Source organism: Neodiprion virginianus, chromosome 6 (assembly GCF_021901495.1).
Source record: "Neodiprion virginianus isolate iyNeoVirg1 chromosome 6, iyNeoVirg1.1, whole genome shotgun sequence".
NCBI classification, from domain to species: domain Eukaryota; kingdom Metazoa; phylum Arthropoda; class Insecta; order Hymenoptera; family Diprionidae; genus Neodiprion; species Neodiprion virginianus.
Window position 1 is genome coordinate 1,542,111 of NC_060882.1, and position 26,026 is coordinate 1,568,136.

The window sequence follows — 26,026 nt, forward strand, 5'->3', positions numbered from 1 at the left end:
TCACAATAAGCAAGAAGTGAGAGGAAGGCTTGCGGAGCACCGCGTCTCCGTGCTGCTGCTTCTGCTACTGCTACTCCAAGATTGACGATCTGTCTTTCCTCTCTCTGTCCCTTACCCCGACCTCCTCCTCTTCGACCTCTATTTTTTGGCGACACGTTCACGACCACTCCCAAAACCCACGACGCTTCTTGCCCTGTCCTTTTCCCTCGTAAATGAAGGAGAAAAAAAAAATCGTAATCATAATTACAAAATAAACAACGTGGCAACATGAATTACACAATCGTTTCTCGACTGTCGCTTCTCCCATCTGTAGAACAAGCGAGAGCATTCGGAGGTTGGAAGGGAGTGTAAATCTGTGGGTTTAGTTGTTTAATTGATTAATCCGTTTGAAACAAAAAGACCAAAAAATACATAAAAATAATGGATTACCGACAACGAGCCACGTCGCGGTTGGCTTGGTGGCCGTTTGTGTCATAGCCCGCGACCCGCTGCAGAGATAGGCGAACACGTTTTGCACGACGCAATACTGCTGCATCGACCTGTGTAACGGAGTAAACAGAATAGCGTAACAGCCATCGTCCATACGTAATACAAGCTTTCAATCGGGGTCTGACCCTGTGGTGTTGGGAAAATTGTTATCCCACAGGAGACAGGAAAATGCCGCATGAACGTTGCACGCTACAGTTACGCTAACTACTACTGCTACTACAACATAAAGCTGACGATGAGAGGAAATTCAAAGCTTTACATGACAACGATATTAGCATACGTGCAGCGGTACGTACACAGATTTTATACCGCGGTGTGTATAAATTTTAAATGCTCCAGCTGTTGGTTTGCATACCTAAATAACAGTAGAGCATGCTCTACACACGGATTACACACCGCATAACTGCTGTGGCTACACCAACCTGCAACTTCCCATGGCTGCGGGTGGTTAATAAACGAGTTAAAACCGGAAAGAAAATTTTAGATGATTTTTTTTTCAAGTTTCTAACCATTAGTTATCTGCATATACAATTTTCCATTGAAATCTGGAGGTCTCTTATAACAGCGACGAGACGCGATTTCAATTTGTTGCTGCTTGCGGGAGATCATTCTTTCTCTATAGATACGTTACGTATCAAGACCGTCAATAAGCCATGCGACAAAAGCACGTACGGAGTGCATACGGTTGGTTGAATATCGTACTAAATTAATTTTGAGAGCACGAAGCAGGAAGAAGATGAGCGACAAAGGGACGTGACGATGGTGCGACTGCAGTACAAGGTATGCAACAAACTGCAATAATAATGACGACGACGAGGAGTATGGTGCAACTTTATTACACTTCGCAACGCGTCGTTGTGAACCCATTCACACAGAGGGAAATTCTGCACAGTTTCGTGTCACATGCAGAGTACACATACACATATGAATACCGTGATACCGTACTCTACGTAATGTACCATGAAACTCGAGTGTTTCTATAAACAATCAACGTCGTATTTGTACAACATCTCGGATGATAATATATTCAAATCTTGTACGAGCCTGTATTATTTTTTAACAAATATTTCATCATAAAATGACTATAATCAAACGCAGGCAGGAGAAAAAAATCGCGTCGAAAATTACTAAACATCGTAAGGTTAATTCATATCCACATTAAAAAAAAAAAAAAAGAAAAATGATTAATTTTCATATTGTTTTTCTTTTTACAACGCATTTTACTTAAATAAAGAAATTGCAACGATGTTTCTGTACGAATACGCGTGTGTGTGTGAAGCCAGGTAGGCGCGCGATTGTTGGAGGTAATTAGTAGGTCGGTTTCGACATGAAAATGGAGGCGGGTGGTTTTTAAGGATCAATGTCAGGTAACAATGGGTCGTACGTTACGTTAGGCGGGGCCCTCTCATCTTCACCCACACGGAAATTACACGGCAAAGGTGAGCTACTATATCCAACAACGTATACCTACGCATAACACACAAAGGGTGAGTTTTATCTACTGTCCGCCCACCCTCCACCCCATCCCACAAGTCCTCTTTCCTCGACGTGAGTCGTGCCAACCGCGTCTACCCATAAATTCAATATAACATTGATGCACCCACACCCAGTGTTATTATTGTTACCTAGAGGGGGCGTAAAGTGCGGTTTCTTCCGGATCGTTTATGCACAACCGCTGTTTGACGGACATAATTCACGGTCGTGTGCTTGATCGCCTAATCCGGACAAAAATGATCGTCGAGAGTAAGAAAATACGAGATTGAAGTTCGTAACGTTAACGTACAGCGATTCGTTTGTCAGGAAAAATCATTATTTGTTATAATATACATATATTTTTTTCAGAAATAAGGCGTATATTCAGATTGATTCGAAACCGAACTCCTTCACAGTCGTTCTAAATTTTCAGAACAGCGATCTTCTTTTCAATATCTCGTTACGTTTAACGCGACTAACTTCAATCTGGTAAGAAGATTCAGGGTATCCGATCGAGTTACTGCAATAGTCAGTCTCTGCTCGTTTAAGCCGCATAATTCGTATACAAATATAATGTAACGTGAATAAATATCGAACATTATTACGAAGCGTGGATGAAAAATATCGACAAAGATCGAATCGCTTATTTGATTTGTAACGACACCTTCGAACCGCTGCATTGTAGATTTTCAAACCAAATATAGCGTGACGGATGACGTTTGTGAATGTAATGCAAACGATCGATAGCAATGATGCCGGTGACTGCTGCGGAGAGTCTCCGTGTATAATATCGAGTTATAGCCTCGTTACGCCGAGGAGGATGAAGAGGAATCATGCACGCCGTTGAATTCTGTACGCCACGCATTGATTGAGTCATCTCCTCTCCGCGTACGAACCCCTCTCTCGCTTTGTTTGTACAGTTACAACACGGTACAATGACATCGAATGTGATTAAGATGATATGGACGAAGGGCAGAGAGGGACCCTCAACGCGCGCAAACGGACGATTTTCAGGGAGAGAAGAGAAGAGAGAAGATAGAAGAGCAACGGAGCGAGCAGACGATGATTTCGCGCTCTAAATGTAAACGTCGATAATTTTTTATACGACTCGACGAACAACGGTTGACCGATTTTCATTTTTATCGAGTATCCCGATCGGTTCGCTCGTTTTCTTTTCTTTATTTTTTCTTCTTCTTTTTCATCTCTTTTACTCGTTTCCATTTACCCCACATATCTCTGGCGCATGTTGCTCTCTAAACGTCCAAGTCTGCGCCAAGTCTGTATACCATCGCCTGAACCATTCAAGTCTGCGACCTAGCCACTTGATATCGCTGAGCGCTTATCGACTGTACAATCCGTATTCTTTTTCCCCCCATTGTCAATTTAAAAGCCCCAACCGAACGTATAGCGTGTCGCGAGCTCGGTCGTTGATTGGCTAACACGTTTATGTGTAAGGTGCAATAATGATTATCTAGACGTACGTACGTAGACGTGTGCTATATACAATAAACGGGCTACACAACGTTTCACTTTACACACGCGAAGCGGTATAATTAGAGCTAATTACTACCGTCCTTTGTTTTACCCTTTTCTCTGTTTCTCTCTCTAGATCTCATTTCACGGAAACGGGACGGAGAATTTATTTCCCCGTAATATTGGTAGATTGCAGTTTGCGTAACAATGTTTGAAAGTAACTGCAAACTAATAATTTCGCAGCGGATGCACAGGTTCCCCCTCTCAAGCAATTCCTATCTCAATTCCGATGAAAATACACTGCCTCATAAATCGTCAATGGAGTGGCCAAACACTACATAAAAAAAAACAAATCATATGAAATACTGCTAATACGTCTGAAAATTATACTGCATTCTTAAAGGGCGAAAAACCTTTTCGATATCACGTTTCATTCCGCTCTTTAACCTCGATATTATACATCCAAAAAAATGAATTTTCCAACATCAATCACCGCAGTATACTTTACACCGTATAATAAGATGATCAAACTTCTTCCCCTCGAAATACTGTATTCTTCGGTGAGTCAAAGCATATACATATGTATAAGAGACAATCACGCGTTCTTCGAGTATGGTCTTTAAATTTCATTCTTCAGTCTGACATGCTGAGAATGCGCAGAGTAGTTTAAGCTTTGTAAAATTCAGAATCCCGGGTGCTGCTGATCCGGGCTCCAAATCGAGGAAGAAGGGTTCATAAATTTGGCAGGCGAGTAGATGTGTGTATATATAAAACGCCTGGCTGCATACAGCGAACGTGGAAGCAGGGGTTAGAATCTCGGAAGATAAATCCGGCGTTCCTGGGCGTAAAATACACGGTCGTGAGGAGGATGGCTCCCTCTAAGGTCGGCCCTCCTCATTGCGACTGCATGTGCAAAGGCACCTTGGCATGTATACTCACTCACCTACTATATAACCTTCTTCCGCGATCCCTGCAGGATCTGCCCTGGTAGAGATCCATGTGCCACTCGCTAGCTTCCAGGATAAGGTTGAAAAGCTCTTTTCAGTACTAGCTTTCTCTCTCTCTCTCTCTCGCTCTGTCTCTGAAAGCTTCTCACATACGGTTCGCGGAATGCAATGCACCCTGCAGTTTTAATAATCATTTACATAATTGACGTGCTCGGTATACACGCCGTTGGTGCGGTGCTTCGCCGATGACTCGAGCTCGAGCCGAGAGTCTTGAGAGGAAGAAAAAGATAGAGAGAGAGAGAGAGAAAGAGAAAGAGAAAAGTTTATTGATCACAGACTACGGACATTTCCAGGGCAGAGGTCCATGATAGACCAAACAGTTTAGAATACCTAGTACAAATTACAGCTTGGCCAAGATCGTAAGATGTCCGTCATCTCATGTACAAAGAATATGAAAAAAAAAAAAAAAAAAACGAAACCAAAGACATGTCAGTGAGCACAGAAGTAAAATTGAAGAAGAAAAAAGACAATAATAATCGGAAAACACAGAGTTAGAGAGTGAGAGAGTGAGAGAGAGAAAGAGAGAAAGTGAGAAAGCCTGGCTGCTGGTGACTGGGACGCGAATCACTTACACTCGTCGGTCAACGACGAGTTATTTGTGCCGCTTATCTCGCTCGGCGGTTATTAACGAGCCATTGTCCCCATGTCAGTCGGTAGTGGGAATCTGGTCCGATTTTTTTCCCGTACGAAACGCACTGTGAAAATCTTTGAACACGTCGATGATATCGACAGAAAAAGAAAAAAAAACACAAACTCCTCTTTCTTCTTTGGCAAAAGTTAGATACGTACGTCATGGATCCCGATGAAGAAACACCACGGGAGAATGAAAAAGGAGAAATGAATAGAGAAGAAAGATAGGAGCAAAAGGTGGAAAAAAAAAAAATGTCTAGCAAAAGTACGATCCCGAAGAAAGATTATCAGACGGCGGGAAATATGTACTATGGAAGAAAGATTAAGCCGAAGTTTTGCCAATCCCTGCAGTTTTTGCAACGCCTATCGATATCTGGCCCACCTTGCAACCTTCGCGTATATTCCTTACGTACGGAAAGTAATAGAAGGAGATTAACCTGGTGATAAAAAGAATGGAATAAGACAAGTATACGGCAGTGAAGGATGTAAAAATTTTCCGTCGACGTTGCAGCGCGGTGAGAATTTCAATTCGCCGCGAATGTGAGATGTCGCGTTTTAATACTACGTAGTTGGAGTGAGTGAGCGAGTGAGTGTAAACATTGGTCTCGGTGCCACGTGCCTCCGCAATACCTTGTTCGATTTTGCAGTAAGAAAACCGAGCTAGTGCGGTTCAGCAGCATCGTCATGAACTACTTGCAAAAGTCGCGGCGGCGGTCTCGGAGCTTTTATGCATGCGGCGGAGGAGGATTTTGCAACGTTTGCAAACCGCAATTTGCTACCGTATACAATGCCGTGTCTATGGCATGGAATACAGATTACTGATATGCCCTAATGGTAATGATATGTAATATAACGACCGATTCCGAAGGTGACAGCCAGTCGCCGACTTTATACACAACCTATTATATTTCGATCCAGCCGAAGAGATCCGTTATGCGCATAATATGTTATATACAATATTGTATACACGCGTGTTTAACGATGTTTATACGCACGTTAACCGTACCACCGTATCGATCGTATCTCGATAATTGACCGGCAAACTTTATCCACGATTTACACCACGGCACACGAGTTGTAAAAGCGATGATCGTAAACGATCCCGTTTATTGAAAATCGAAGGAAAATTTACGCCGCTACTTATGAAAAGATAAATATTCAATACAGGGTTAATAACGTGGGACACGACGGAATTTTTGATCCTACATATTGATAGAGAATCAAAGATTTGTTCAATACGTGTAAAATTGAAGGATGCAGTGATAAATAAATAAGAATTATTTTTTGGACGGGGTCCGTTCGAAATAGATCAAAACAACTCGCTTATTGCACATATCACGAATGGTCGTAAAAATTTCAAGTAAATAAAAAATTTTTACAATCCCAAATAAATCGATTACCAATTCATTCGATTGATATGTTTATTCGGAGTACATTGCACATGTAATAATAGAATATCTAAATCGATTCTAACCAGTTAGGATCAGAAAATTCACTCTAATCAAGCGAAGTTTTACTTCCGTCTTTCGATTTTAATCAACGTGACTCGTGACACGTGATGTACTCTACCCCTGCACTGAAATTGTAAAAAAAACACTCGGTCCTCTCCACCTCGCTTTTACAACATCCCCGTATTACGTGCACGTGAAAAAAGGTCGAAGGGTCCGCTGTTGCCTATATACCTAATGAAACCCCAAAGCCACATATGTACAACCAACCCCTGTCCGTGATTTCCTGTTTGTATTACCCTGAATCGAAGTGTGCAGGTTAATCGATATTACACGTGAGATCTTATCGGTATTTAACACCAAAAGCTATAACGTGATCGGAAAAGTATAATACCATAATTTCATTACAGGCAAGATAATACAATCGCGAAAGTTTGTCGTCGCGAGTGCTTGAGCAGTGATTAGAAGAAAATGGAAATAGCAACAAACGGGGGGGTCAATGGAAACACAACAATGTACGTATGCGAGAAGTCGAAATGAAAAGTGATAAATGATAAAGAAACTGCACAGCTGTTACGAAGAAAATTTACTTTTTTCCCCCCCACTCGCAATACAATATGGCATACACATAATATATATGTGTGTGTGTTTTTTATACATATATTTACTTATACACACACACGCACACGCGCACGTCCACCTATAATACCGCAAAGTTGCCGAAAAAAAACCCCCGTTTCTCACCGGCAAATATATTTCATACAATGTAGGTATAATACGTTCATACACGAGACGACCATTTGTCAGCGGGCAAAGAATAAGGAAGGAAAAGTCAACGTCAGTTGCATGAAGAGATATTGTGTACCGCGAGGATGGATTTCGCGAAGCTTGGGGGCCTTTCGAGCAAGCCGAGGTGACTTCGTGACTCTGGCAAAGCGCCGTGAGTTCGTATCTTCACGGTATATTGGAGACTGCAGCCTCCCTCCCCTGTGATCCCGGGTCATATTTGCTTATGAACGAGATGAAAGGGAGGGAGATGGAGAGAGACGAGAGGCAGAAGCAGCATGGAGATATCAAGTAGCATGTGCAGCCTGACGGATCAGAGGTTCACGCACACGCACACAAATGTATCTCGTATCCGTACTTCCTAGCCGTCTCCTTCGTCGTTTGCGAGGGATGATGAAGAGAGAGATAGAAGTCGACACATGCACTATTAATGGTTCAAGCTTCCAGCACTAATTTAGTCGATTAACGTTTATTACGGTAATCAGCTCGAACGTGCAATTAAAGCATGTGTGGTGTATCGTAAACAAGACACACGAGACCAGGCTGCAGGGCCTGCGGATCAACGAGTCGCGTCGCAACGAATAAAACACTTTTATCGTCACCCTCCGCATCTATACGTTTATAAATATTGTAGATAATGTGTATACGTAGCTATATTTAGTTGAGTGTATACCGAGTACACATACGCCGGCATCACTCAACCCTGTCATGCATTTCGATAAGAAATGTTTAATTATTATTTCACTGCGGCAGACCGCCTCGGAGATTGGCAATCAATCGTCGGGCTTGTAATACGGAATAAATTGAATTCAAACGTCAAGGAGAAAACAATCGTAAGGGGAAAAGAAAAAAAAAAAAAATGTGCACCGTGAAGATAAAGCTGTATAATAATCGTTCGCATTCGCAAATCCGATAAACTACTTCGACGTCGATTGTCCTCTGCAAAATGTTGTTCGGGTTAAAAATATTTCGAAGAACAATTACAGAGGTAGATAATCGAAAAGAATAAAAAATAATATCCAATTTCCTACGGCAATTTTTATTACATCAAGAATCACCGTCGTCTCCTTTTGTTCGTTACAGCAAGGCATAAAGGAAAGAATAAGCTTATATACATATAATACCGTAATAAGGATTAAGGGCACACTAATACAGAGACGAGAAAATAGCGCCTTAATTAAACTCTTTCTTTTTTCCACCGGAAACTAGCCGCCGTAAATCATTCGAGCTGGGTTGGTTCTTCTAGCTCGGTACAGGAACACACAACAAGGTGGGTAATCACCTATCTCCCCACCCACGTGGGCAGAAACCTCGGCCTCCTCTCAGAGCCTGCTGCAGAGTAGCCGAGAAGCAGGCGAGAGGAGGACGAACTTTATTGTTAGAAAGGAGCGGGGCAACAATGGGGTTAGGGAAGATTCACAACGGTGAATGATGACTCAGCTTCATTCCTTCCTTTTCCTCCTCCTCGTCGAACAATCCAAATACTTTTATGATGGACTTGTACGAGTGCGCTGGGCATTTAGGAAAAGTGATCGGATGTGTAGTAGATCTTTAACCTCCGGTGAAAAATTATGAGGATGAAGTTAGTAACGATGCATGTAGTCGCAACTTTGAGACTTTCCGAAATTTAGTGAACTATAATATTATAAACGGAATAAACATAAACTGTTACTGAAAAGCCGACTCTTTGCTAGTCGTCCTAGAATCGCCCGATAATAATTTTAACGTTACTAGCTTGACCTTTGTGAAAAATTGATCAGGCACACGTTCATTGCTGCAAATTAGCCTCGCAAACGACGCACAGCGAAAAGATAGTTGTTTGCAGTATATCGGAGTCGCGGCGTGCTCGTGTGCACGTCCCTTAAGGTTGGTTGGTTAGGTCTCGCGTGCTGATGCAATGCCGTGGCGGTGGCGAAGGACCTGATCACCGAAGGAAGGGAGGGAGGGAGGGACCGGGAGCCAATGTCTGCCACCACCCTCTGGGGAAATACTTCAGATTGGTATTCTACAAAGTATAGTGGAAGAATGGGGGAAAAGGAAGAAGAAGAAGAAGAAGAAGAAGAAGAAGGTGGAGGAGGAGAAAGGAAGGACCCTTTCCCGCAGATACGACAAACTAATGCCAAAGCTTAATGGCTTCTGCCCCTCGCGAGGTTTCGCCAGTAAAATATACTACACCCAATAAGAATTATCAGTATCTATCGAGGAACGGAGGAAAGGAGGGCAGAAGGGGCACGGTTAACCACAGAAGTGAGAAAGACATATTGAAGAAAGAAAAAAAAAACTTCTCACGATTTGTACATTCCATTAGAATGATTCGCCGTCCGCAATATTCCGCAATAATCCCGATATTCGCAAACCTTTGTACGTACAGTGTACCAAAGTATTCCAGACTTCACGAGCAGAGGAGATGACGAGGACTCAAGTGAGGAAAGAATGAAAAAAGAAAAGAAATGACAAAGAGAGGAGAAGAACTTGATATTCCGGGGGTAAAGACGCGGGGTTGTTATTACCTCGAGTGGGGCTTTTTCTCCCCTTTTCTTCGCCCTCGTCGCCAAAATGGAGTTGAAGGAATTAATTAAAGACTTGTCTCTCTTCGATTACCACCGGTGGCTACGCCAATGTACGTATATATGTATATACATATATACAGTGTATACACGTATATACCGCGAAGAAGACCGTGTACCATGGATATTACCATCACTGTGCGATGCCGGGCTCGAGTGAAAGCCAGCGAAAAGGGTGAAACAAGTAAAGTCGCGGCGAGAAGAGGAGAGGAGAGGAGAGCAGAGCTGAATATTCGCGAAAGGTAATCCTCGCGTTTTCTCCCGGCGCAAGAAGAAAACCGAATAAGGTTAGGCCCGTGCTAATTATAAGAAAGAGAACTGGTAATCCCCAATTTAATCTCGCCGGGTTATCAGAACGCGAAGCAGCGCGTCCGCACCGCGAAGACGGTTTTCGAGGTAAGGAAAGAAGTGGCTAAAAGGATATAAGACACCTCTTCTCAGCAGGAATACGACGTCGCTAGTTTCGGTCCTTGAAAGAAGAGGAATAGAAAGGCAACTTAGCTTGACAAGTGCAGAAAGAAGAAGAGGAACTTTTTCAAAGTCGAATCAAACTCTCGTCCGGCAAACTTCTCTCAACTCCTCTCAACCAGCATCAGAGCACCCTTCCAACTATAACTCCCCACCACGATTACGGATTAACAATGCATATGATACATAAAATTCGGGGAAACGATCGTTTCCATGCGGTTTCCTCTTCGTGTAAAACGAAACCACCCTACGCGGCGTTCGTAATAATACACAACGCAGGATTTCCAGGATCGCAGCAGCGCCCGAAGGACACTGTATGCGTGTATCGGCAGCGGCACGAGACGGAGTTAATTTTGGTCTCTGTGTCCACCTCGGCGCTCGTCGTTGGACACGCACAGGTGTGCTTTGGGATGTCCCCTGAAATCCTGCTCAGCCCATTCGGGTATCCTTGTCCTCGTACCGTGCCGGCGCATTATCACATCGAGTGTGCGTGTGCGTGCGTGAGGACGATACGGTACCGAGTAATGATAAAGGTACACGCGTGGCATGCGTACACGGTACACACGTGTATCGTTATTCCTTGGCAAATAATTTTAGGCCGATTATTAAATTCCCTACCGCTCGCTTGGCATTATCCCTTTTGCAAAATGGGACATTAATCCTTCTTCCCGTCATTCCCGCAAGCAGGAGTTTGCAAACTTAATCAAACGCTCGGCGTCCCTCCACCTCCCCCGGCATTGCCGGCTCGTGCGACCACCACCGCGACCAAAAGGTTTTACAAATTAGTTGGGTACCTGCGCCATCGCCATCCTCATCCTCATCCTCATCCCCGTTCCCATTCTCCCACACAAAAGCGGCCGCTGGCATGCGCCGAAACGATTTGCTAATACGGAATTTTAACTTTAATCATTTAATAATCGAAACCGGAAATTTAGAGATAATGAAAGGAAGCTTCTCATCCTCTGCAGTCGCGTTAATTAATGCATTATATATTGGATATCGTACCGTCGGCAGAAATCTTTTCTTAACAGCGTCACGGAAAAAAAACAAACCATCCCGACGGAGGTCACAGAGTTCGACATATTATGATTTCTTCTTTCCGAAATATTTCCTCGTCACGGTTATTTTCCATCTCGTTATATCGCTTGAAAAAGACGTAATCTTCTACATTATTTTTATCACGGTTCGATACAATTTGACATTCGGCGAAAGCACGATATTTGACATATCGAGAGTGTGTGAAAAGAGAGATTTGTCGTCAAAGCTTGGATACGGCTACCCGGGAGATAACTCGATAAGGACCACGTGCAGAAGGAACAACACTTGGTCTCGTATCATGTAGTGCAGCTGTACGTGCAGGAGGCGCACGTGGTTGAGGTACGAACGTGACTTCGTGCATCCGCGAGAGAGGAAGATACGTATGCGCAGGGAAGTGAGTAACCGAGGAGGAGGGAGGCCGCGAAAGCAAGAAGCGTGCCTCGATCCGAGTCACGTTCAACATTTTCAGAGGCTGCGGGCTGCAACCACGACTCGACATATTTCTACCGGCCGACACGATATACATGGGGCATGTACTGGAGCAGAAGAAGAAGAAGAAGAAGAAGAAGAAGAAGAAGAAGAAAAAGAAGAAGAGGAAGAAGTCAGTTATGACTAAGAGGTGAATAATTTTAACGCGGTCGCTGCACGTCACGAGCCCAGCATCTATCTCCGCGTCTTCTTTCCATGCAACGGAGAAATTGTATACACACAACGACGATGTGCACGACGACTAGAGAGCTTTCACGTCCAAATAACCTTATACCTATTTCCGTACATACGGCACGTGTGTGTGGGAAGGTATGCGTGTACACGACGATGCGCATCTTGGCTCCATCCACCCCCACCGACCCTTTTTCAAAACGACGCCTGCTGCACGCGACGTCGTTGATCCGACTAGTCGAAGGCGTCCCGGACGTGGTGCACGTAGTGCATTCGCTTCACGTGTTTGTAATTAATGTAAACAGCGTTTCCTTACTTTTCTCCTTCCATCTTCATGATCGGTGTACGTAAAAATTTTGTGTATTATGCGAGTGTCTCTGTATATACGATCAATTGGGATCGACGCGTCCTTTTTATCCACGTATTAAGAATAATTAATTGTTTCATAGGATCATCAGAGAATGAATTCTGAATTTTATCACAGTATTTTCTGCAAAAATTGATTTTCTCTCTCTCTCTCTCTTCTTTTTTGTTTTTTGTTTATCTTTTGTTAATTTTCCACATTGTGTATTTGTCAGTCATCAGTCCTTAGGGGATCGTAGTGTCCCAGGACTTTTAGTAAACCCGTTTCTCTCTCTCTCTCTTGCTGTTACATAATTGACTCGCGATTAGCTTCCCGATTCACAAAGATTATACGGCCGGGTCGTATAGTTACGTACCTTATGCGGCGCGTGCAATTCAACCCCGATTGGAAGGACTAAGTGTTAAATCCTCGAAGACGCCGGCGACGACAAAGACGGCAACTGGATGATTTCGAGGTTCATTCACGAGCGGCCGTGAATCTTTGATGCCCGGAGGACATCACACGAAAGGATTTCTCATCCCACCGCGATTCCGACCCGTAGAAATTTCTGTTTCAATCATCATTTCCTTTGGAGAAGCAGGTCCGGAAAGACGACGACGGACGAAGTAGCGAGAGGGAAAGAGAAAGATAAAGAAGAGAGAGAGAGAGAGAGTGAGAGTAGGAAGAGGGACGAGGAGAGCAGCGGGCGGGACCCGTTTGATTTCGTTAATTCTATAGCCCAGGGATCTCTGCTTTTGCAATCGACTTGTAGTAGCATAATCAGATTGAAGATTCTGCACTTTGTAAGACAAACTGTTACTCGTGCATACACGCCACCAAGATAGAAGAAAGACGTGCAGCAGCAGCAGCAGCAGCTGACTTTCGTTCCCTCTTCTCTTTTACTCGTTATTTTCTAATTCTTTCTTTCACATATACACGTAGACTGCATTAAAAAAAAATATACTAATTTTTTGTTCAAAATTCAAGTCGAAAATATCGTTCCAAATGACGAAAAAAAGATGCTTTCCACGTTTCAGCTCTTCGTGTTAATATTTATAAGTTTTATAACTTGCCAACGCATTAGTGTACCGATCGAGCCATTTTGGTAGGGAATTTAACGCTCCGCAACGAAAGTCTCCCGTCATTTTATGGCAAATCTACTGTTTCAAAAGTTATTTAAAATCGAAAGGTATTTAAGAACGTTAAACAACTTTTGAAAGAGTAGATTTGCCATGAAATGACAAAAGATCTTCTTTGAAGAGCATCCAGTTCCCTACAAAAATACTTATTGGTCTTATCAGTACACTAACGCGTTGACAAGTTATAAAATTCCAAAGTAAAAAAAAAAATGTCCATGTTATTTAAATGGAATATAGAAAAATCGCGATAAGGCGGCTCTAAATATGAATATTAAGATATGAAACTAGGACAGCATTTTTTTTTTTCGTCATTTCGAACAATATTTTGGACTTGAATTTTGAAAAATAAAAAAATTGTCGATTTTTTTTATACAGTCTACTAAATATATATATATGTTCTACGGTGTTATCCGTATATCAGCACATCTGTATCTTCTTCTTCTCTTCTATCTCCTTTTCGTCGACACCCTACAACAGAGGACGACGATCAGGCGGAAAAGCCCGCGGCGTACAAGCGACACGTGCTGTTGAAATGAATTTCTGCAGCCGCAATCAGGGCCGCGAGCTTGTGCTTCTGACATGCGGGATGAGCAGGAGGAGTTGAAGAGTTAGAAAAGCGTGAGAGAAAGAGGAAGGAAGAGAGGCGGGTCTCCTCCGGGGCATCAGGGACTTCGACACGGGGAACTGCATGGATATTCGAAAGGTGTAACATATTACAAAAGCAACCGCAGTTCATTCCTCGTCGAGACCATCGCACGATCTACGTCCTCTTCCTACGTTTCCACATCCGTACGTTCCGCATCACGTACCCTCCGCATATGTATGTATATACACGTTCACTCTGTGTGAACGTCTCGCACTATCCATCTCTATCCCCCCCCCCCCCTTCTCACTCTTCACCTCTTTGTTACCCACGTGATAACGATCCATTCCCGTACGTTATACGATCGTCGTTGCAAGCGTGACTAATGCTGCTTTATGTTGCACATGGATATCGTGTGATTCAAACAACAAACTAGATACCGACCATATCGTCGCGCGGTTCAAAACGGGACACTGCGCGTGTCTGTAGAACGCGATGCCCACGAAGCAGCATACGGAGATACCTGATCTCGAACAATTTTTTCATTCGATCCATTTTCAACAGGTAATACGTCCAACGCGTGCTTAATCGACGAACCATTATCACGAAATGATAGAATTACACATCTTGTAAACGATTGACTGTGAAAAAGAGAAGATTCTTTTATTTTCTCTTTCTTTGTCTCTGTGCGCCGTTGAATAACGGGTGGACTAACATGTTTTTCGAATATCAAGCGATTCGATACATACGATGAACTGAGCGTTGTTTTATCGGTACAACGAATACCCCTACGGTACACTGTGTTCACGATCAGATCTCTATGGTCCCTCCCCATCATATTTCATTATTAGTTTCTGTGCACAGGCTTTAGGTGTGCTTTTGTATCTTCTATTCCTCCTTTTTTCCAATTTTCGTTGCGTTTCACCCCGGGTAGAGCACAGAAGCAACTTTTTCATAAAAAAAATACGCGAAACCATTCCAAAGAGTGATGGAATACGCACGTACACTCTGTACTAACAAGGCCTCGTTTCAACGGACATTGGAGATGCAACATATGCATATATAACGCGTTGCAGCTACTGTTTCATTGTACAGATCACCGCTGGCTTTTCGATAATCTCATTGTGCCGGAACATCGATATTTCTGAAATCCGGTATATTACACACACACGTGGGTTGGGTGAAAAAAAAAATTAGTTTTATGACACGTACCAAATACAAAGTAAACGTCGTCTCTACCGAGAAAAATTCACCATTATTATCGAAAGCGATAATCAGGATAAGAAAAAGAGATAAAATAACCGCTCTATCCAATACATTGATTAAACTTACATGAAAATGTAGAGCGATACACGATTGCAGGTATGGTACAAAGAATTACAAGCCCCGCCATGATGAATACAGTGACCCACCCTATATATACGCGGTCCTTTCACGCTTTTTCTACTTTTACGTTCCTTTTTTTTTTTTTACCGCATCAACGTTTTGCTTTTGTTAATTCCAGGTAAGCACAAAGGTGTGTTATACAGCGGTACGTATACATACGTATAAGTCATGTGTACGGACGCAGACTCCTCGCACACAAGTTTATAGATACGTGTGTGCACACGGCAGAACACCCCGGGATTTCAGAAGATGAGGGGAACGAGAGGAGAGAGAGAGAGAGAGTGAGTGAGAGAAAAGGGAAAAGGAGAAGGGCAGGCAGAGCCCTGCAGCAGCAGGCAAAGTTGCTGCAGGAACGAAACGGACAAGGCAAAGGAAGGCGGACAACACAGCGAGTGAAAGAGTGACTGAGGGAGAGGGAGAGGGAGAGGGAGAGGGAGAGAGGGGGGCGGAGAAGAAAGAGAGAATAACGTGACCCAAGGCAGTGATACTCAAACTTTACGTTCGCTGACACAATGAGCATGAGGATGGACGCGTGTGTAAAAGTCGCGCGAAAGAGAAATGGCGCAAGGTAATTTATTATTTCGTTGTTTCCAAAGCTTTCGTGGTTCCTGTAAAGGATCTCACTTGTTTCTTTTTTTTATTTTTTATTTTTTTTTTTTAAACCAACATCGCACATCGAAACAGTATCAGGTTGAAGCTTGTAGCGTTATTGTAATGATGGATTTTTGGAAAAAAAGACGTTATTTTGCAACTTTAAGGAGTAGTTGAGATTTAGTAAACTGTTAATACAGCGTCAACAAATTGAGAATATGTAAATTCAATTTCTTCATATATTGCAATGGTGAAAAATATTAATTTTTATTTCAACGATAGATTAACGTTACTAACTTCAGTCTTGTGAAAAGGATTTTATTCACCTACAACACGTGAGACGAAAACAGATCTAGCAGACGAAAAAGACGACGACAGAGAAAATTGAATACATTTCTTATTCGTCTTTACAGCTTCTTTTCCAAGACAATTTTCCGTTTCTCATGTAGGTGTGTAGGTATCATACATCCCTCCGCGTATCTCTGCAGGTAATGGATACCGGTTCAATCTAACCTACTTTACACCTATATATATATTATATATTATATATATAGATACACATCTGTGGATTTGAACGTGGAATCTTGTTGTCGGAGAAAAGAAGCTGCTACAGGCTTTTCAAAGTTTGATACAAAATTCCCACAATTTTTTTCAGCCAGCCTTGTCCCAAGCCCAGAAATAACAGTTTTCGATACTGGTACCTGAGAAAGACATTAGTGCTGAAATAAATCTCGAAAATAAGTTTTCAAATATTCATAGCTTCTTGTTAATTACCTATTCATTTGTTTATTCGTGTCCTTTTTAATAATTTCCGATCGAATTAAATGAAATCACAACGATTGGGGTAATATTTCAAATATATACACATATTGTGTACAATTGCATAGCTTGAAAACAATTAAGTAGATTATGATTCGTTGTCCAGAGCACCAACTGCCTTTTTCCTTCCAACGCGTTCTATATGTTAAAATAACGCAAGCGCGGTGTAACAATAATTGTCAAACTGTGTTGTAAGAGTCCGCAAGGAAAGTGCGAATACAGCCGTCGTCGGTGACGTCAACAATGTATTTCAATATATTTAGGTATACATACATACCTCAGACGTATCGTACATAATATCAGCATAGGTACGAGTATTAGTCAATCAACGAGAGAGTCACCGGCGGCGATTGTAATCTATCGACTTGAATGAAACCTTCATTTCGCGTAAAAAAACGAAAATACTTAAATGCCGATGTACTATATATACAGTATAATGCTATGCACAAAAGGTTCACGAAGAGACGGCGACGTGACGAATTCAGCAATATTCGCAATCGAACGAACGCTTTCGAATACTAAAAGCAAAATATATGCTTCTATTGTTCGTATCGATTTTTATTCCCGTTTACATTCATTTTTTTTTTTATTTTTTTTTTTTTAGAGTGATATTCTTTGTTTTTCCTCTTCATTTGTATAATGACGACAATAACTAGTGTTATTATTATTGTTGTTGTTGTTATTATTGTTATTATTACTATCCCTCGTAGAAATAAAGTCACGATGTTACAAAGTGCGTGAATACAATAACAATAATATATAACAAAAAATATAACAAAAAATCATGTTTATGATTATAGACAAGAATATGACTTCTAGTATGCCTGACGTATATGTTTAACAATTTGCAACGGAAGTATCCGTCTGTCCGGATCGAACTGATATAAATGCGGAAAACAATATCCTGTGCAAAGAAGTGTCATTAAACGAGAAGCTTGATGAAAACCCGTACGACCCACGACGACGAAGACGACGGCTAAAAGCTTCCTCTTGTACAACATGACGGGAATTACATCCACACGCACACATATGTGCGAAAACACCCGGTAGTATCTAAAATACGCTTCACACGTAACACAATGGCCACACCCGGGTGGTGGTGTTAATGCGTATTGAATTATTTTCGCGTCGTGTCTCATTCTCGCGTATATTGCGGATTTCCGACGGTGACACGACGACGCATGCTGCCGGTAGCTGTATAGATACGATTAAAGCGAGCTAGACTAGACGCGGAAAAAGTGCCGCGTAAAGACTTCGTCTAAATACCTTATATACCTTCACGATTCTCGATTCGCGTATACGCATACGTATGCGTATATGTCGTCCAAATAATTCACTCATACGTACATACCTGCAGCAGCGCAAACGCCGCACTTGTATGAAACTGCATCATCAACGACCCACCGACGACCCAGATTCCACGATTCCAATTTATGCTACGTGGGCAGAATGGATCCGGCACATATTCATATACCAATTATGTTGCAATTTCGAAACGGCGCGACGATCATTAGACGGATACTCAACGAACGCATAAATATCTCCAATAATCAACCGTACTCAACAAAGGTGTGTGTAAAAAATAATATACGAGGGTGAAAATGGTGAAAATAGTGAATCCGAAATCTCTTCCTACGATTCTTCCACTCCATTATTCCAGCTTCACGTATGATACTTAACAATTATATCCTGAAAGGTATACCAGAAGCAGCAGCGGATACGCAACGTACCGTTACGTTACAGGTATATGTTTAATATGTAATAAGAGAGAGAGAGAGAGAGAAGATCGTCGAGCGTCGCGGAGCGTCGGTGCCGTTAAAGCCGTCGTCGTCGTCGTCGTCTGCCAAAGATAAGCGTAAAGATTAAACATAAGCGAGAGATATCGAAGCGCGGTTATTTGAGTAGCTGGTGTAGTACCTCCGAGATAAGAGAGGAGAAGACGTGGGATATACGCACAGGAACGACGAAACGGAAACGCGTGCATGTGTATAACGGAAAGATTACGCACGCGTATATTATATACACTATGGGTGACCGATGATGCACACCTTCTTATACGCTTATACGCGCCACGTGATACCTAACGGAGAGAAGAGCAGGCACGGAGGCAGGGATGCATTCCGACGATGATTGCAACCAAGGCAGCTGCAGCGCCGCGACGCTGGGAAACGCATTAGGTGTAAATGAAACGACGAAGAGCCGCAGCCGCAGCCGGCATTGTGTGAAAAAGAACGGTGAACGTAAGCATATCGAGATGCTGCGAGAGTAGTTTGAAAATATTACACCGACTCCAGTGAGATTAATTAATTTATTAATTTATTAATTTATTAACGAACTCGTGCACGGTTCAGTTGTAATACGCGGGTCAAGTTCGGGTCGTCGCGAAGCTCTGCAGATAAGGACAGAGCTGAAAAAATACTGTGCATACTGGCATGAATAATATATTTTCACACATGCGCATGGAACTCAGCGTCTAGACGTCTTCTGTCTCTCCGTATGTTCGTTAATAACAGTATTGACGGTAGTAACGTTGACGTAACGAAGCGTCGAAACAAAACTCGTTGATTTAATATTTTGGAAAGATTTTTAGAAAGTTTAGTGTTCGCTATTGTATGAATACGTTTAGCTTAAATTACGAATTACCGAATTTTAAGCAACCCTGAAACTGCTGCGAAGTAGGTAACGTTTTTTCTTGAATATGCATAGTTATGTCAATTAACGTTACTAACTTCAATCTCGTTGCTAATAACTCCAGAACTACCGAACCGATTTCGTTTCTTTTTGTTTTTTCTATGGACAGCTACATCGGCTGGCCAGGTTTTAGGCCAAGTTTCTCAACAACCAGATCGATGGTTTGAGAGATGAAACGCTTATTCGATCGCTGACAGAACTCTTACAGGTACAGTAAAGTTACGCTCAAGAGTTTTTCGGCGCTACAAAAAAGTCCATGGAAGCATATACGGCTATATCGAATAATTTCGGCTGAATAACAATTCAACAACATTAGCTAATGTACGATGAAAACGTACGTGAATACGCGATAACGAATTGCGAAAGACTTCCTTCTCCTTCGTCGTCCCGACTCTTTTGTACATTATTTTACCCGTAATCCGTCTATTATAACAGACGGGACTTTGTTTTCAGAGAGAGAAATAGAGAATCTCTCGAAGCTGACGACAGTCGTGTCAAAACTGTGGTCCTCTACCGAAGCGCGCGGCTAAAACTAGTCGGTCTTTTTACTCTTTATATCTCCAAGACTTTGTTCTCGGAGAACGCTGCTTCGAACTTCTTTCAGGTGATACGGATGTTACACAACTTTATCTCCTCTCGTCAATACCTTTCGTTTGACATCTCGCACGACCACCTCGCCCGCTGCGATGTGTCACACTAGCTGTTTGATTACCAACACATATGTAACACGTATCGTGCAGGCAGTGTGTAATATTAATCACGTAGTAAGAACGGAGCTCACTCATAATTATTCTTGGTATTAGCACGGATGTATTTTCTTTTCAGTTTACAGCTTGTGAGGTGTATTCAATCGATACATTCGGCGCGAGTGATTCATTTTCTGGTTTTTCTGTATAAGTGTATACGTATCGCATTTTGTATAATTTTTTTTCTTTTTCTTTTGACACATCTTAATATACGCACATACGAATTATTCTTAATTCCGTATTCTGTTTGTCTTTCTTTTTTATTTTATCATCGTACGATAACTTTTCTTTGAGATTCGTATTCGAATTACGTTTATAAATAAATGTTTTAGAAAAAAAAATTTAATATATACGGTCGTTATTTTGTATGCATATTGAGAGGATAAGAATAAATATTTTACTTGAAAAGATAGCGAAGAACTAAGAAAATAAGAATGGTTCGTCGTATTTTCAGAAATTATCGTTTTTAAAATTCTGTACCCGGAAAAGCATAATTTCGATAAAAAATAAATTTCGATATACGGATGAAATTGTACCAATAGCGACTCGAGTTTTATTTTCTCTACAAAAACCGTCATCGTTTAAAATTCTAAAATAATCCATCCAAAAATTAGTTATTCTGATTAAAAAAAATTCCGCAACCCGGATACCTGTCGGAAGAATTTCAGCCATTCCAAACTATTTAAGACAAGGAATAGCGGCATTGTTTAAATTTAGAACGTTAGAAAATAAAGGCGACGCGATTACGCGGGCAACGATCAGCAAAACAATTCCTCCTCCTCCTCCTTCCCCCGACCGACACGTTTCACCAAAATTCCTGGAACGCCATGAATAATCGATCGATTTTCAACGCCTCGGTGTAATGTGACGTAGCATTTTGCGGCGAGGTTGAGTGCCTCTGATCCGAGGGGACCTCGGCAGGCAGGCAGGCAAGCAACGATGGCCGTGAGTCGCGACCTGCAACTTCGTGCAGCCTCCTCTTCGAGGTGCGTCAGGGTCGCTGTGTTGTTGGTTCGACGAGGAGAATGAAACGAAAACGAGAAAAACGAAGCGGGACGAAAGAGGACGGAAACCGAGGAAATGCTACGCGGTAAGATCCGAAATATCCAACCGAAGCTGAACGGCTGTTGTTGTTCTTTACCGGGGACATTTTTTTTATTAATGTTTTATCATTGTTTCGTAACACTGTTTTTAACGCGATGTTGTCGTTGAATATTTGTTGTTGTTCGATCGAATCGCGACGACAAAAGAATAATCGATTCGTTTGGTCTGTCTCAAGAATCTGTACAAAAATTCTATAACCGTTACGTCGCGTTTGTCCGCCGGTCGACAGAAATGGTAGAAGAAAAATAATTAGATGAAATTTAGAATGAAGAAAAAGTAGACGGAGGAGCGACGAGCCTGCGGCGGAGTGGCGAACTTTCCGAGTGACGGCGCAGCGGCTGTATTGAAAATTGATACCCTTCTTTATTCTTTCCTTGTTCTTTCGTTCTTTATTTCATCATTTCTTTCTCGCAACGTCAAGCAGCTCGTTCAACGAATAAGTTACGAAACGCCGGCCAACTTTCCGAAGTGGATACGCACGCAGTGATGGGTTGGTTCTTTCTAAGCACCTCTCCTGTCTCTCTACCACCAACTTGAGAGAAATTTCATCTATGGAGAGTCAATAGAGTATGAAAAACGATCGTTCCTCATCTCCAGGACCGCCCGCCCGATGCTGAGAATTCAATACGAGACGAGACAGTCGAGAGATCGAGGAGGAACAGCGAAGAGTTTGACGCAACACTGTGGTACGTAAGAGGGAAACAAAGAGTCGCGGTAACTACTGGAAAACCTGATATAAAATGTATGCGAAAGAGCTTTGTAATGTTGAAAAAATAAATCGCAAAGTTGACCGCAAAAATGCGTAGGTTTAAGGATCGCTGCGAAATCGATACGAAGAACAAGCAGTTATATGATACGCCGATCATTGGGTAAATACAGTATAGACATGTGCTACAAGGAAAATGCTACTTAAACGCTGATTAGACAAATTTCTCCGTCAAGTGACGTGAATTTTGATATCGGACGGAAGGCAACCTCGCAATTTAATTAAATTAACTTGTTAAACGGGGTCCGTCCGGAAGTTTCGACACCGAAAGATATGAAGCTTGATTACACTGTCGAGGAGTTGAAAACGTCTCGAAATAATGAGATTTCAACGCGTGAGGTATTTCGCAAAGCTGAAGCCAGCAGCCAGAATTCACCAGTTAAACGTTTTAAACGTTTTGAAAATACAAAAATGCGGTACTGTTTTATCCTCACAATTCTATAAAGGTATTCGGACCTCGCCATCTTGTTCGAACGAACATTGGAACGTTTAGCTGCTTGTCTTCAGCCTCGTGGGTACTTCGCAGGCAAGTTACGCACAAAAGGGATGGGAAAAAATTACAAGTTTCTCACTTCTTGGATAGTATTTGAATAAAAGCGATTATACACCTGTCTTCGCACCAATCCATATTGTCATTAATTGTGCGATGTACGGAAATAGATCAACCGTGTATGGGTACGTAAGAGGAACGTTAACCAACTCGTTCTACTCACGATATCCCCGTTCGCATCTCATGCGTGACGCATATCGGGAATGACGTTGCTTTCCTGCTGACTTATACTTGGAACAGCGTACACGCGGAGCGGATAGGTATCGGGTTGTATTTTTCATCAGCATGGGTCGCGTATAATGCACGCGTTAGGAAGAAGGTGAGCTGTCGCAAGACCGTGACTAACTAATTTCCAACAAACAGCGAATAGAATCAAACATTCCGGACGACAACCTGCACGATCGGCAAGTATCGCAGGCACATGACTCGACTCTCTGCTGTTGAGTTGTACGTGGAGTATATTAACCGACAACTGTGACGAGGACACGAATCCAATTCTCTCCCCCCTCCACTTTCTCGCTCCCGTCCTCTCTCTTTCTCTCTTCGACATTCAGCCGCAGCTGCAGCATTCTCAATAATGACAGTGACCTTGGACTCTCGGAACCAAGAAGCGAACAAGAGATTGGAAGCCCGCTGCCGCTACCGCCGCTGCATTGCGTGCAGGTTTCTCAACCTGAATCCAAAGGTAGAAAACGGCAGTCGATGTTGTTCAAGCCAGGATGGTAAAAATCTTTGACAATCGTTCAAGAGATCGATTTCAAATCGTTGCGATTGGTTGAATCATAATCGATGTTCGAAATCGTTTAGTATCTCTGGAAAATTTATCAATATCGTTTCAAAGTATCGAAGATAAAAACTTTGATAAGACACCGTTTGATATTTTTCGGGAACATTTCAGAATCGTTCGAATTGGTTGGAAATCACATCTCACGAGTAGGTATTTTCGCGTTGTTCATAAACTGTGCAGGTGACGCGTGAACGAGCAGAATGATGTAGCGCAGCTGCACCAATGCAATGCTAACATAGATGAGGCTGAAGTTAGTAACGTTAACGTAACGAAACATCAGGGAGAAAAAATCATTATTACTCAATTTTAGAATGACTTTCAAGAAGTTGGCTTTTCAAAATAAAAGCATATTTCGTTTATCAGGGTTTACACTTAATTTCGGACTTTTATTCCTAAACATGCATCGTTACAATAACGCTACCAACTTCATCCTCGTTGAAGTTGAAAGATCGGTAAATTATCAAATACAAAATGTGATCCGTTAAAACGGGAAACTTTAGAGGGAATCGCGGTTATCCGATCCTGTTGGACGAGATGAGCTTCTCCGGCAGAATGGAAGCAAAAGCCGGAGAAGAAGAAGAAGAAGAAGAAGAGCCGGTTGAGGCATTCCAGCGGTTGGGAAGGGGGGGGGGGGGCAGGTAAGCAGAGGACGAACAGGTAAGATGAAAAGAAGGCTAAAAACAAAAGAAGTAAAGCAACAAGATGATCTACCTTACCGCCATATAAGGTGTCCGATCGGCGCTGCTCGTTGAGGTCCAGCCTATTTCTTTCCCCTTGTACTTGTATCGTCCGCCGGGTTTATTTCGCGCACAACACTGCTTTCAAATACACACAGTCGTCACAGAGAAAACACAAAGAAAGAGAGAAAAAGAGAGAGAGAAAGGGACAGAGAGAGAGAGCGAAAATTAAAGATAGAAAGAGAAAAAGAGAGAGAGAAAGATGTATCGATTATATATTACGATAATATTGAACTTGCACCACAAGACGCCGCGCGACGACCTTTGTTTTACGTATCGATATATATATATATATATATGTATACTTATTCTTGACACTGTCGCCGTATTCACTTGTGTCAACGATCAGGATCGATCTTGTTTAATCACTGAAATAAACTTTAAACTATACTCAACTGTAACGTCAGATCACTAGCACGCAGTTTAACCTGCACTGCATATGATACACGTCGGATAGAAAAAGCACAAAAGTAACTCGCGAGGCACTCGTTTTGTCATCGGTTATTGGTGTAAATTCTTCGTCAAGGTCACTGAACGATATAACAACAACAACCCCGCGGGACAATCGGCGATATCGTCATCATCCTCCCAGACACCGTTTTCCCGAAAATCACCTCGTTAAAACCATACATCGACGATTGTATAATCTTACCGTGAAAAATACTCAAGGTATACGGAATAATCACATTGCGGCCCGCGGCGGGTTCCTCTCAACAACAACATCAACAACAACATCGTCGTAGTCGTTTAGTCGTGCATAAACACCTTATTACTCGCAGGATCAACAAGCGGTGTGAACGTTGACGCGGAACGATCGAACTCGTCACGTGACCGACGCGCACTTCTTTTTTTTTTTCCCCAGGCCAAACTCTCCGACGGGCTCCGAAGAAGAATAACGAGAAGTACGAGGAGGCGAAGAAGCCGTTTTTCTCTACTTCCGTACCACGCGGGCGTCAAACTCGGCGACCGAAACACGACCGTTGACTCTCGACTTTCTCACACGCAGCGCATGCTGGACTACGGCCGACTGAAAAGCGCCCGCAAATACGGAACGAAGCGTCGTCGACGCTGCTGCCCTCGTGCGGCCGGCCCTCGAAACTAATCTCAGAGACGCAAGCTACGTTCGACATTCTACTAGTTAACTTACTACGGCATTCTAGTCTAATTTGCGACCGCCCCCCGCTGCCGACGCACCTTTTATTCCGAGGACGAGTTATGTAAGCGGTAAGTAAACCGTCATCCTTCCCTCAATCTTATCGTCGGATTTTTAATCGACCGTGTAATACGCGGCACGTTGTCTCTATGTTTGCTCATCCCACACCTCGTGCGTAAATAGCCTGTCCCCTTGAAGGGGGTTGCCCTGGTCGATTTTGACGTTGACTTATGCGTCTCCCAGATATCAAAATCCACCAGATAAGAGGCTTGACAGCCCCATTCGACTCCAACACATTTTCATTTCACATAGAAATGAAGATGTGGCACGGATTATACGAAATCGCGACAGTAAATTCTTTTCGTTTCTTTGTTTCTGCGTCAAATGAAAATATATTCGAGTGCTTTTGTTCGGAATTGCCTGTGTACGCGAACTTTTTACAAAATTCACTTAGCAATTGCAGTTTTTAGTTGAGTAAGAAAATTTTCTACTACCAATTTCGACCAGCATTCGCTTCGGCCGCCATATTGAATTTATAGCTTACGGTGGCAAACATCGATCGTAGTGAAAACATTGTTGTGACCAAAGTTCA

The 26,026-nt window shown here is 42.4% G+C and overlaps 1 protein-coding gene across 5 annotated transcripts in view; it reads right to left on the reverse strand.

The window, feature by feature from the left end:
• Window positions 1-25,332, reverse strand: part of LOC124307186 (leucine-rich repeat-containing protein 24-like) — a 173,900-nt gene extending 148,568 nt beyond the window's left edge. For 2 of the 5 annotated variants that reach the window (XM_046768629.1, XM_046768627.1), the window contains exon 1: window positions 24,261-25,332. The gene's annotated coding sequence lies outside the window, so the exon portion shown is untranslated. Of the gene's footprint in view, window positions 1-24,255 lie in introns of all 5 variants that reach the window. The other 3 variants (XM_046768628.1, XM_046768626.1, XM_046768625.1) reach the window with 3 other exon arrangements.
• Between the last annotated feature and the right edge of the window lie 694 nt (window positions 25,333-26,026).